The sequence below is a fragment of the Mirounga angustirostris genome, unplaced genomic scaffold (assembly GCF_029215605.1).
Source record: "Mirounga angustirostris isolate CCGP_5_RB_7025 unplaced genomic scaffold, mMirAng1.0.hap1 SCAF_14, whole genome shotgun sequence".
Taxonomy (NCBI): domain Eukaryota; kingdom Metazoa; phylum Chordata; class Mammalia; order Carnivora; family Phocidae; genus Mirounga; species Mirounga angustirostris.
In genome coordinates, this window is record NW_026991722.1 from 77198875 (window position 1) to 77210241 (window position 11367).

The window sequence follows — 11367 nt, forward strand, 5'->3', positions numbered from 1 at the left end:
GGCCCGGGCGGGTCCGGGTCAGGCCCTGCCCTCGCTGGCCCCGCCCAGTGACACGCCCCCGACGGCTGGCCCCGCCCCCACCCTTAAAGGCACAGGCTCCCGCGAGGTCCCGGGACTGCCCCCTTTCTTTCAGTCCGGTGCCTGTCGGTCGGCTTGTGCCGCTAAAGCAGAAGCTAAGTAAAAATCTGTCGGGTAAAGACTGCAGGAGGCCGGAGAGGGGGCAGTTAGGGGATGAAACTAGGGGTTTTATTTCCAGACGCTTCTGGGAATCAGGGGGGATAAGGGGCGCTTGAGAAGGTCCCAGGAGGGGCAGGTCCCGCCTCACCCACAGATATTCCGGCCGTCCTGCCTGAAATGCCTGTTTGCGAGATCTCCTGATTAGGGTCAGCACTCCCCCTCGTAGCATCGCTTTTAAAAGAAGAATATGGCAAATAGACAAGACAGGGGAGTCGGAGCTGCACTCATACCCCTCCCCGATTCCCAGCCTCTGGAGAGGTTCGGGTCCTCGCCGTCTTTCGTTGTGCGTGGTGGCAGGGCAGTGGGCTGGAACTGGGGCAGACGTCCCCTCCGGGGCAGCCTCGCAGCCCGCCCCCGCTCCTGCAAATGCACCTCCGACGCCTCCGCCCAGCTCCCTGGCCGCCCAGCCTCCCCATCACCTGCAGTCGGCGGCCCCACTCCCAGCGCACGTTCGGGACCCCTCAGCGTCCAGCCCTCGCACCCCTTTCTGACCTCCTCTGGTATCCCCGCCGCCACCCCCTCCCGCCCTGGCCCGGGAAGGGCTCCCCATTCCCCGAACACCCTGCTACTTACACATGGCCCGCAACCCTGCTCCTTCTGAGGTCCCTGCCCAGGATGCCACACTTCCCTTTTCCACCCCCACAAACCCTTGCTCATGCGCCTGGCCCACCTCAAAGGCCTGTCCTCCACCCTCCCCCGCCAACCTCCACGGCCTTCCCCCCAACCTCCATCGCCCCCACCCTCCCCGGTTCCTTACCTTCAAAGAGAACATACCTCCGTCTCCCCACTCTGGGTGGGATGACACTGTGGTCCAGAGCATGTTATATTTGGAATCTCAGGGCGTCTGGTTTCTGTGCAAACTTTGGTAAACACACTCTTTGAGCCTCACTTTCCTTCCCTGAAAAATGGGGATGATAATAGTACCTACCCCATGGGGTCCTTGCAAGATGAAATCCAATGCTGTGTGTAAAGCCCTGGGCCCCATGCCTGGAGGCTGAGTAAGTACTCCCTCCATAGAAGGATTATTCCATGAATCCTGCAATATAGGGACTGACATGCCTGATCCCCCATCAGCTGGGAGCCCATCAGAGCAGGGGGAAGGCCAAGCTCACCTGCATGCAAGTACAGGCAGCCAGCACAGGGCGCCCGCAGCTCCTGTGTGTGTGGGGCAATGACTGAGCCCGCTCTGGGGTCAGCTGCTCCCCAGCCCACCTGCTGTTTTGGGAAGTAGCTCCAAAACTGCTGAGTTTGGAGCCAAAGTCCATCCCTGAGGGGCCCTGACTGGTACTTGGTGGCCCAGCCAGTGTAAGAACTCAATGTCAACATCCTAGGTTAGCTGGTTGAGCGGATCACTACCTCCTTGTGTCCCAGGGCAGCTGGGGTTGGTGGGGGATGGGGAGAAGAACCTGTGTTCAGAGATCCCAGGAAAGAGCCAAGGCAGGAAAAGAAGCATGGGGAACAGAGAGGGGAGACAAATGGGGCCTGAGACACAGCCCCCCTGGTTTGCTCTCGCTCTGGTGGACAGTGTTCTGGGTTAGGGCCAATTTCCCAGTCTGGGAAAGGCCATTTTGACATCACAGACTCATCATAGGAGGACCTCAGAAGTCACCCAATCCAGGTTCAGATCCTAACTCTGCCACTTACTGACTAACTTGACCTTGGAAAAGTCATTCAATCTTTCTGAGCCTCAGTGTCCTCATCTGGGGAATGGGGTTAAGAAGAGCACCTGCAGGGCACTCACAGGACTGTAGTCAGGATGCACTGAGATCATACATGTAAACCCCATAGCCCACTGCCCGGTTCTTGCAAAAGCTGGATACACGGAAGCTGCTGGTATTATTATCACCGTCATTATTATTGCCGAGGGTAGAAGGACCTGACAATGGTCTGACACACCGTAGATGGAAATGTTGGTTGTGAATGAAGGATTTCGTGCTTGTATCAGGTATCTAGAGCTGTCATCCTCAAAACAACCACATTTTATTATATATCGGGGTTTCTGCCGGTCAAAAATTCGGGAAGGGCTCAGCTGGGTGGTCCTGGAGCGGGTCTCTTATGCGCTTGCGGTTCAGCGGTGGCTGGGCTGGGGTGGCCGGGGGCTGCCTGGACGTTCCTCTTTCTACATGGGGTCTCGGGGCCTCTGCATGGGGTTTCTCTGCATGAGTTATCTCTGGGCTTCCGCAGAGCGTGGCGGCCTCAGGCAGCCGGACTCCCCAGATGGCATAGCCAGGGATGGAGGCAGCTCTGACTATGCGTGTGAAGGTTCCAGGGGACCGGGCAGTGGCCGCATTGCCTTTTATGACTTGGTTGTGGAAGTGACACTGTGTCACACCATGGGCATAGGCCCACCCAGAGTCAAGGAGAGGAAACAGACCCCACCTCTCAGGGGGAGATACGTCCAAGTTATGTCAGAGGAAGAGTGGGTGATGTGTGAGCTCTCGATGTGACTATATCTGGAAAGTACGATCTGCCACCCTGCCTTACTCCACAGAGGTCACCAATGGTGCGTATTTAGGTGGCAGGCATAGCAGCAGAGGGGAGTTATATTTTGGAGGTAGGAGGAGAAAGGACCCTCAAATCCCATTGGGTGGACAGCTGCGTACAGCATCACACATGGGCTGGTCTCGTCCTCAGCATCTTATGAACAAACCCCAAAAGAATAAAAATCAATAAGGACTGTTTATTGAAGACTTACATTTGTAGCGAGTGTTTACATGCTTGTCCCATCTAACAGCCCCATGGGGTGAGGGCTACGGTGATCCCCATTTCGCAGAACAGGGAAACTGAGGTTCAGGAGGTAAAGTGACCCAGCCCCAAGGCATCCACTGGGAAGCGGCAGAGATGGGATTTGCACCTAAATCTGTGTGACTTCAAGTGAGTCCCCTTTACCACCCTGAGCCAAACGTCCTGCATCACTCAAAGGGAAGGCCAGCTCTGCCCCACACCCAGCACCCCTGTTCAGCTTGCCCAGGGCATGGCGGCAGTCCCAGGAATAATGCAAGTACCTCGGGAACGTGAGCAGAAGTGGAAGGCTTGAAGGGGTACGTCAAAGAGGAACCAGGGAACCAGAAATTTCAGTCTTAGCCAAAGGCCCAGAGACTTGGAAAGTTCCTTCAGGATGCCCAAGTCTTACCTGAAACCAGTCCAAGTTCCTTCTGGATCCTAGCAGCCCTGGGAGTGAGCAAATAGTCACATCGCACCTACTTAACCGCCCCCCCCCCAGGGACGCAGCGCTCACTACCTATTACAGCAGCTCAGTTACCAGAGAAGCGTCTTCATTGGCATTGCCAGGGGGAGTCGCCATTGGAATAATCCTTCTAGAAAGTGAGTTGGCAATTGATAGCTGTCCATCCTAAGAGCCACAAAAACAGAGGTGCCTGTGCTCTGGAGCGTTTCTGAGTGAAGAAGAGAAGATGTGAGCCATGCTGTCCGCACAAGTGTTCAGGACAGCGATCTCTAAAGTTGTGTGACAGTTAGAAGCCCCCTAATGGTCTGGCGACAGTGGATCAGGTAGACATCTCTGGGATCTCCTGGGAAATGTTGCCATGAGGTCGTTTCACAGTCTGTTTTTCTTTCCCTTCTTCCTATGCCTCCTCCTTTGTCAGAGAGAGAAAATCTGCTTTTCTAGAACGTCCTCACCTCAGCTCTAGCACTGCCTCATGGAAGTAATTTAGATGACAGGTGGTGTGCAGAACTGAGAACTCTGAACTGAGAGAAGAAGGGCTGAGGCCAGAGAACAGTGCACCCTGGCTCCATGCTTTATCTGCCTGGTGCCTCCCTAGCATCATGTTCTAGAAGGCCTTCCTGTTCCTGGGGAACATCTGGTTCACCTCCACCAAGATATTCCATATATACTTGGCTTCCTCTTCCAATGGAGGCTTATAATTTATTTGCTTGCTTGCTTTATTTTTTAAAATGTTTAAAATTTATTTTCATTTTTTAGAGAGATGTTGAGTGGGGGAGGGGCAGAGGGAGAGAGAGAGAGAGAGAGACGATCTGAAGCAGACTCCATGCTCAGTGTGGAGCTGGACACGGGGCTCAATCTCATGACACCGAAATCAAGAGTCAGGTGCTTAACCGACTGAGCCACCCAGGCGCCCTTTTGAGATGTGTTATTGTGGACTATATTTTATATGCAAAATAGGGCAAAAATATTTATTTACAGTTAAAATAATAAAATAAACACATAAATACCCTCCATTCAGGTTAAAAAACAGAACTTTATCAGTACCTTAGGAGTCTCTGAAATCACCATCAACTTGATGATTGTGTAAATCATTCTTCCATCGTATGTATAAAGCTTTCTTTTGTTTCATATATGTATGAAATATATGAGAATGTATATGTCTTATTTCTAATGTATTTTATTTGACACGCATAACAACACAGGAAATTGTTACATATTGCTATATATTATGTATACGTAAATATGTTATGTTATAATGCATGTTATATACATTACATGTACATATATACATTTATCACTATATAAGTATTCCTAAGCAATGACTTCTTTTGTTCTGCCTGTCTTTGAACTCTATGGAAATTGAACAGTATTTTTTATATTCTTCTGCAACTTCTTTCCTATACCATCCTGTTCATGGCCTTCATCCCTGTTGTGCCATGTACCTTCAATTCATGCATTTTCAGTTCCGTGTCATCATCATTGCCTGACTGGGCCAGGGCTTATGGGACATTTTTCCGTTGATGACTATATGTGGTCTGTTCCTGGGGTTGTTGCTACCAATGACATCTTTTTACACGTCTCCTGGTACGTGTGCAAACAAATTTTCCTAGGGTGTGGTGTCAGCCAGCATTCAACCAGGAGAATAACCAGGAGGAGGTCGAGATTCAGAGGTGTATTGCAAAGAGGGGATTTACAAGACTGTGGGGCCTGGTTGGGTAAATCCAAAACCCAGAGGGCGGGCTGGGGGAAAAGTCTTGGGCATGAGCCATCACAAGTAGAATTTCTTCTTTGGGGAAGCGTCAGCTCTGCTCTTAAAGCCTTTTGACAGATTGGTTCAGAACTACCTAGATGATCCAGGATAGTCTGATTTGCTTGAAATCAACTGATTATGGACTTTAATCACATCTATAAAATTCCTTCATGGCAACCACTAGCTCAATGCTTGATGGAACAACCAAGGACTATAGCCCAGCCAAGTTGACATATAACCATGACCTTCATGGTCGTGAACCAGGAAGTGGGATTGCTTGGGCCAGAGCAAGGAGCAGGTGGGAAAAGGATCACAGTGTGCGTTTTTACACATGACATCATTCATTTGTTTATTTTGTTATTGGAAGGGCAGAAAGAATGGCTGTTGAAGTCTGAAAGCCAATTCAATAAATGATGAATTCATTCTGCCCTCCTACCCCTTTCTAAGGACCCACCCCCCCCCTACCCTGCCCCTGCCCTGCCCCAGACAACCAGTTAAGAGCAGGTGTATGCAAATATATGCATATAGGTATCCCAACTCTGATTTCATTAAATTTTTTTTTAAGATTTTATTTATTTATTTGAGAGAGAGAGACAGAGAGAGAGCATGAGAGGGGGGAGGGTCGGGAGGGTCAGAGGGAGAAGCAGACTCCCTGCCGAGCAGGGAGCCCGATGCAGGATTCGATCCAGGGACTCCAGGATCATGACCTGAGCCGAAGGCAGTCGCTTAACCAACTGAGCCACTCAGGCACCCCTGATTTCATTAAATTTTTATCAAAAACAGACTCGTGGGGCACCTGGGTGGTTCAGTCATTAAGCGTCTGCCTTCAGCTCAGGTCATGATCCCAGGGTCCTGGGATCGAGCCCTGAATTGGGCTCCGTGCTCCTCAGGAAGCCTGCTTCTCCCACTCCCCCTGCTTGTGTTCCCTCTCTCTCTGTGTCCCTCTCTGTCAACTAAATAAATAAATAATCTAAAAAAATAAAAAATAAAAACAGACTCGCAATATTGACGTTATTTTGTAACTTGCATTTTTTAAAAAATCAACATTTTATGGGTGTCCCTTATGCCAGGACATTTAAGTCTAAAGTCATTTTTTATAACAGTTGCTTAATATTCTGTTGGACAAAGAAAGGCACTGTAACTTTGCCAACACTTCTGCATTGGGGGGCACTTGCTAGGCTTCTGGGTTTTTGCCCCCTATCAATAATGCTTCATAAAATCCTTGTAGACATTTCCTCTGATGCAGCTGCTTTTCTTTCTTTCAGACAGAATCCCAAAAGCAGAAGGCAGAACAACAGGCATGCGTATTTTAAATGTCAAGAGACTCCAGCAGATACTTCCCTAAAACGCTGTAGCAGTCCACACCCCAATCAGCAATGTCAGATCAGGGAATATCCATTCCCTGCATGCTCACCAGCACGGATTTTTGACAATTTTGTTAACTCTTGCCAACCCAATGGGAAAAAAAAAAATTACCTTCTCATCATTGCTTTAATTTGTATTTTTTCCCTGAGGGCAAGGCCGGCAAATTTTCAGAGGCTACTCACTACTTGCATTTTCTTTTCATGAACTGCTGGCTCACCTCTTTTGAATATTTTTCTATGGGGCTCTTGCCAGGGTTGCTAGTACAAAATGGCCTTGCTCAATCCGTTTTGGTGAGACTCTGTGCATGAGATCACTGCTCATTTTGGGACCCCCGATATGGCCTGGATAAGAAGTACATCTTGGATCAGCCAGACTCAGGTACCCTACTCACTTGCGTTTGTCCCTGGGGGAAGTTACCTCTCCTCTGGGACGCTGGGTCTCCACCTTTGGGGTCCAGTCTACAGGAACATGGAATTGCTCCGTGGTCACATGCAGCACGCCCAAGGTGATTGGCGGTGGCCATAGGGTGTCACATGATCCACGGGGAGGATCATGAGCCATGTCCTGGGACAACGCTGTCACACCAGAGGGCCTGCCTAACACTGACTGGGTCATCACTGAGCCTGACTGGTGTCCTCTCTGCCTGGAGAGCCCTGTTTTCTTGGCATGGATGACTGCCTTGGATGGTGGGGACCTCAAAACTGGTTGTGATGAGGGTAGGACCTGGATAGGGGCCAGGGTGTGGGGGACAGGCTGGGATCCTGAGACATGAGGTCTGGGGAGCACAAGGGGGTGGCATTAGGAGGCAGGACAGGATAGGGTCCCATTACTTCCAGGCCTCCGTAGTTCCCAGGACGACACACAAACCTCTGGAGAAGCCTCTATGGTTGGTGTAAATGACTATTGTCCCCTTTTCACTTGGGCTCAGAGAGGTGAGGTCACTTTCTCAAGATCACACAGCCAGCAAATGACAGAGCTGGGATTTGAACCCAAGTCTGTCTGAATCCCCAACTCCATGCTCCTAACCAGGACCGCACACTGTGTGGCCAATGCAAGGGCTATTGCCCTTGCTTCCAGTTGGTCAGTCCACAGTGGGCACCTGGACCAAATGCCAGGGGGAAGTGCCCCACAGAACTCTCAGTGGAGCAGCTTTAGACAAGTACAGTGTACTTAGAAAGCACCAGTGCGGGCACCTGGGAGGCTCAGTTGGTTAAGCGACTGCCTTCGGCTCAGGTCATGATCCTGGAGTCCTGGGATCGAGTCCCGCATCGGGCTCCCTGCTCGGCAGGGAGCCTACTTCTCCCTCTGACCCTCCCCCCTCTCATGTGCTCTCTGTCTCTCTCATTCTCTCTCTCAAATAAATAAATAAAATCTTTAAAAAAAAAAAAAAGAAGAAAAGAAAGCACCAGCGCTGGGGAGTAACAGTGACGAGTGCCACTAACTTCCAGCTCTTATTTAACCCTGGTAGCCCTATGAGGTAGGTCCGGTTCTTGGGTCTTTTTTAGAGATGGCCAAACCGAGGCAAAGAATGGTGACGTCACTTTAGACAAGGACACCGCCCCCCCCCCCCAGCGAATGAGGGTTGGAGTGGGGACACAGGGCCCTATCTGTCTCTAGCCAGGGGCCTTGCACCACCATTTGGAGGGAGGCAGGAAATGGTATCCAACGGGAAAGGTGGGGAATCAGTGGAGGGGGCCCTCTGGTGGTGGGCACGGTGGGCAGCGTCCACGGTGCACCGGAGCTGAATTTCAATCTCTGTTCTGGGCGCCTGGGTGGCTCAGTTGGTTAAGCGACTGCCTTCGGCTCAGGTCATGATCCTGGAGTCCCAGGATCGAGTCCCGCATCGGACTCCCTGCTCGGCGGGGAGTCTGCTTCTCCCTCTGACCCTCCTCCCTCTCATGCTCTCTGTCTCTCATTCTCTCTCTCTCAAATAAATAAATAAAATCTTAAAAAAAAAAATAAAATAAATCTCTGTTCTGATATTTCCTAGTGGCGTAACCTGGGCAAGTCATTTTACCTGCCAGAGTCTCAGTTTCTGCATCTGTAAAATAGGAATAGGAATAGTGGGGACTTCTCGGGTAGCTGTGAGGATTCGGTAACAGAAAGTGTTCGCAGGTTATGATTAACACATGGTAGTGATGCCAGATAACTGTGCCAACGGAGGGATTCCTTCCTTTCCAGGGATGGGAAGACCGCTGGAGTGCCCCCTCAAGTCCAACTCACCAAGGGTAGGCAGAGTAGGGAAAGGGCACCCTGGAAGTTTTAGGAAAGTTATTTTGGGGCAAATCAAGGACCATCCCGTGATCTCATGCCATCTTCTCTCCTCCTTCACTGGCCTCCTTTCTGTTTTTCCAAGGCCAGGAAGTCTCAGCCTGCTTCCCACTTGAGGACTGTGACCACTTACTAACTCCTGGCTAATCTCCCCCAAACCTCTGCCTTCCTCACTGCCTTCACTCCCCAGCTCAAACACCATCCGTGGCTCCCCATGGTTCCCAAAGCTCAATGTCCACCTCCTACCTTCAACCTACCCTTTCAAACTGCCTTCCTGTCCAATCAAAACAACGGGACCCTGTCAAAATATTAAATCAGATCATGTTTCACTCTGCACCAAACTCCCCTGCGGAGAAAAGTTTTGCAAATCTTTTATCTGATAAGGGACTTGTATTTAGCATCCATACAAAACTCCTACAACTCAGTAATAAAGAGGCAAATAATGCATTAAAAACTAGGCAAGGGATCGGACTGACAGTTCTCCGAATAGACATACAAAGGGCTTAGAAGCATATCATTCTTCATTAGGAAAACGCGAATCAACACTCTGAGATACTACCCCCCACCTGGCCCAAGGATGGCTATGGCTTAAAAAGACAGACAATAACAAGTGTTGGAGAGGATGTGGAAAAAATGGAACCCTCGTGCAGCAGTGAGAAGGTAAAATCATGCCACTGCTCTGGAAAATGGTTTGGCAGTTCCTCAAAATGCTAAATATAGAATCACCATCTGACTCAGTGTATTAGTCAACTCGGGCTGCCATATCAAAGTACTGCGAGGCTTATCCAACACACATTTATTACTCATGGTTCGGAAGGCTGGGAAGTCCAAGGTCAAGGTGCCAGTGTTCTTAGTTCGGCCTCATGGGTTTTTTTTAATTCAGTCACTATTATTATGCTCAAATTGTCCTGGTTTTAACCAGTGCGGAGCCTCTGCAAGCGGGCTCCTGCCCTTTGGACATAGCTCCATCCTTCTTTGAGTAGCTCTACGGTTTTGGGCACAAGATGTTCCAGGCTCATCTTGTGCTTTCCCTGGCCCAGCCTGGAATTTAGCTTTTTCTCTGTGGAGTCTTGTCTCCCTTTGGTGGATCTGGGCACGAGGTGTGCTCCTTATCTGGGGTGTCATTGCCCCTGGGGCTTCTTAATTGGACCAAGCAAGGGAATGTATATGTAGATTTCTCTGCCTAAATCTGAAAAACCACGAGTCCACGCTGATATTTCCATTTCAGCCCACTGCCACAACAACCTTCCGAGGCTTCTAGCTTTCTAATATCTGTATTTCTCTTAGTGATAAACCTGGATCCCAAATCAGCATTACATTTATTCATTTGCTCAATCCCACAGTACACAGAGAATAGTTTCAGAATACCACTTTGCAAAAACAAACTTACGACATAGAGTTTAAGATTCATGCAGTGTGGTTCTGTGATTTATTTGAAATAAGTCAGGTTTGTTTGTCTCTGCTTGCATTCCTTTTTATGGATTTTTCCCATACTGTTGATTTGAAAAATTTTTTAACTACACAAAATATCAACACATTTCCAAAAGTCAAAACTATACAAAAAGAGAACACTGTATGTTAATGACACTGGAATTACAAAAAAAAAAAAAAAAAAAAGGAAACTACAAAAAGATATCGTCATAGACATGTCATTCTCTCTCCTAACCCTCCCACCCCCTTCTCATCCACCTCCTTGGGGAACTAATTTCATTAGTTTTCGGTTTATCCCACCTGTGTTTCCTTTGCAAAAATTAGAAGATTCAAGTACGTTTTATCTCCCCTTCTTTCTTACACAAAAGATAGCATACTATATATACTTTTTCACACTTTGCTTTTGTCAACAAACACTATGTCTTAGTAATCACTCCAGTTTATAGAAAACTTCCCCTTTCTTTTCTTTTTTACAGCTGTGTAGTACTCCATTGTGGGGATGATCCAGTTACTCAATGAATCTCCTACATATAGGCATCAGGGTGTTTCCAATATTTTAAAATTATGAACAGTGCTGTGGTGAACAACCTTATGTATAAATATTTAGGTGGAATTGCTGGGTCAGAAGGTAAATGCATGTGAAGTTTTTCGAGACACTACCTATTTTCCCTCCATTAAGCACACCTACCAGCCATTTATGTATGTCCATTTCTCCAGGGTCATCAAGAGAGTATGTTGTCAAGCTTCTTAATTTTTTCTAATCTGATGGGTGAGAAGTCATTTTTTTTTTAAGTTTTTTGAAAAGTAGTACAGTTTCTGTGCAGTCTTTATCCAGCTTCTCTCAAAGATAACATCCTCCATAACCAAAATATAATGATCAAAATCAGGAAATTGACATTAACACCTCACTTTTAACTAAATTACAGACCTTATTCCAATCTCACAATTCTCACATGCACTCAAAACTTCTGGTGTATATTTCTATGAAATTTTATTCTCAGTGTAGCTATAATTTGCATTTCTCTTATGGCCAACGAAGTGAGCATTTTTCGTAAGTTTAAGGATCATTTTTTAGATCTTTTTTTTCATGAATTATCTGTTCATTTTTTTGTCTATTTTTCTATCC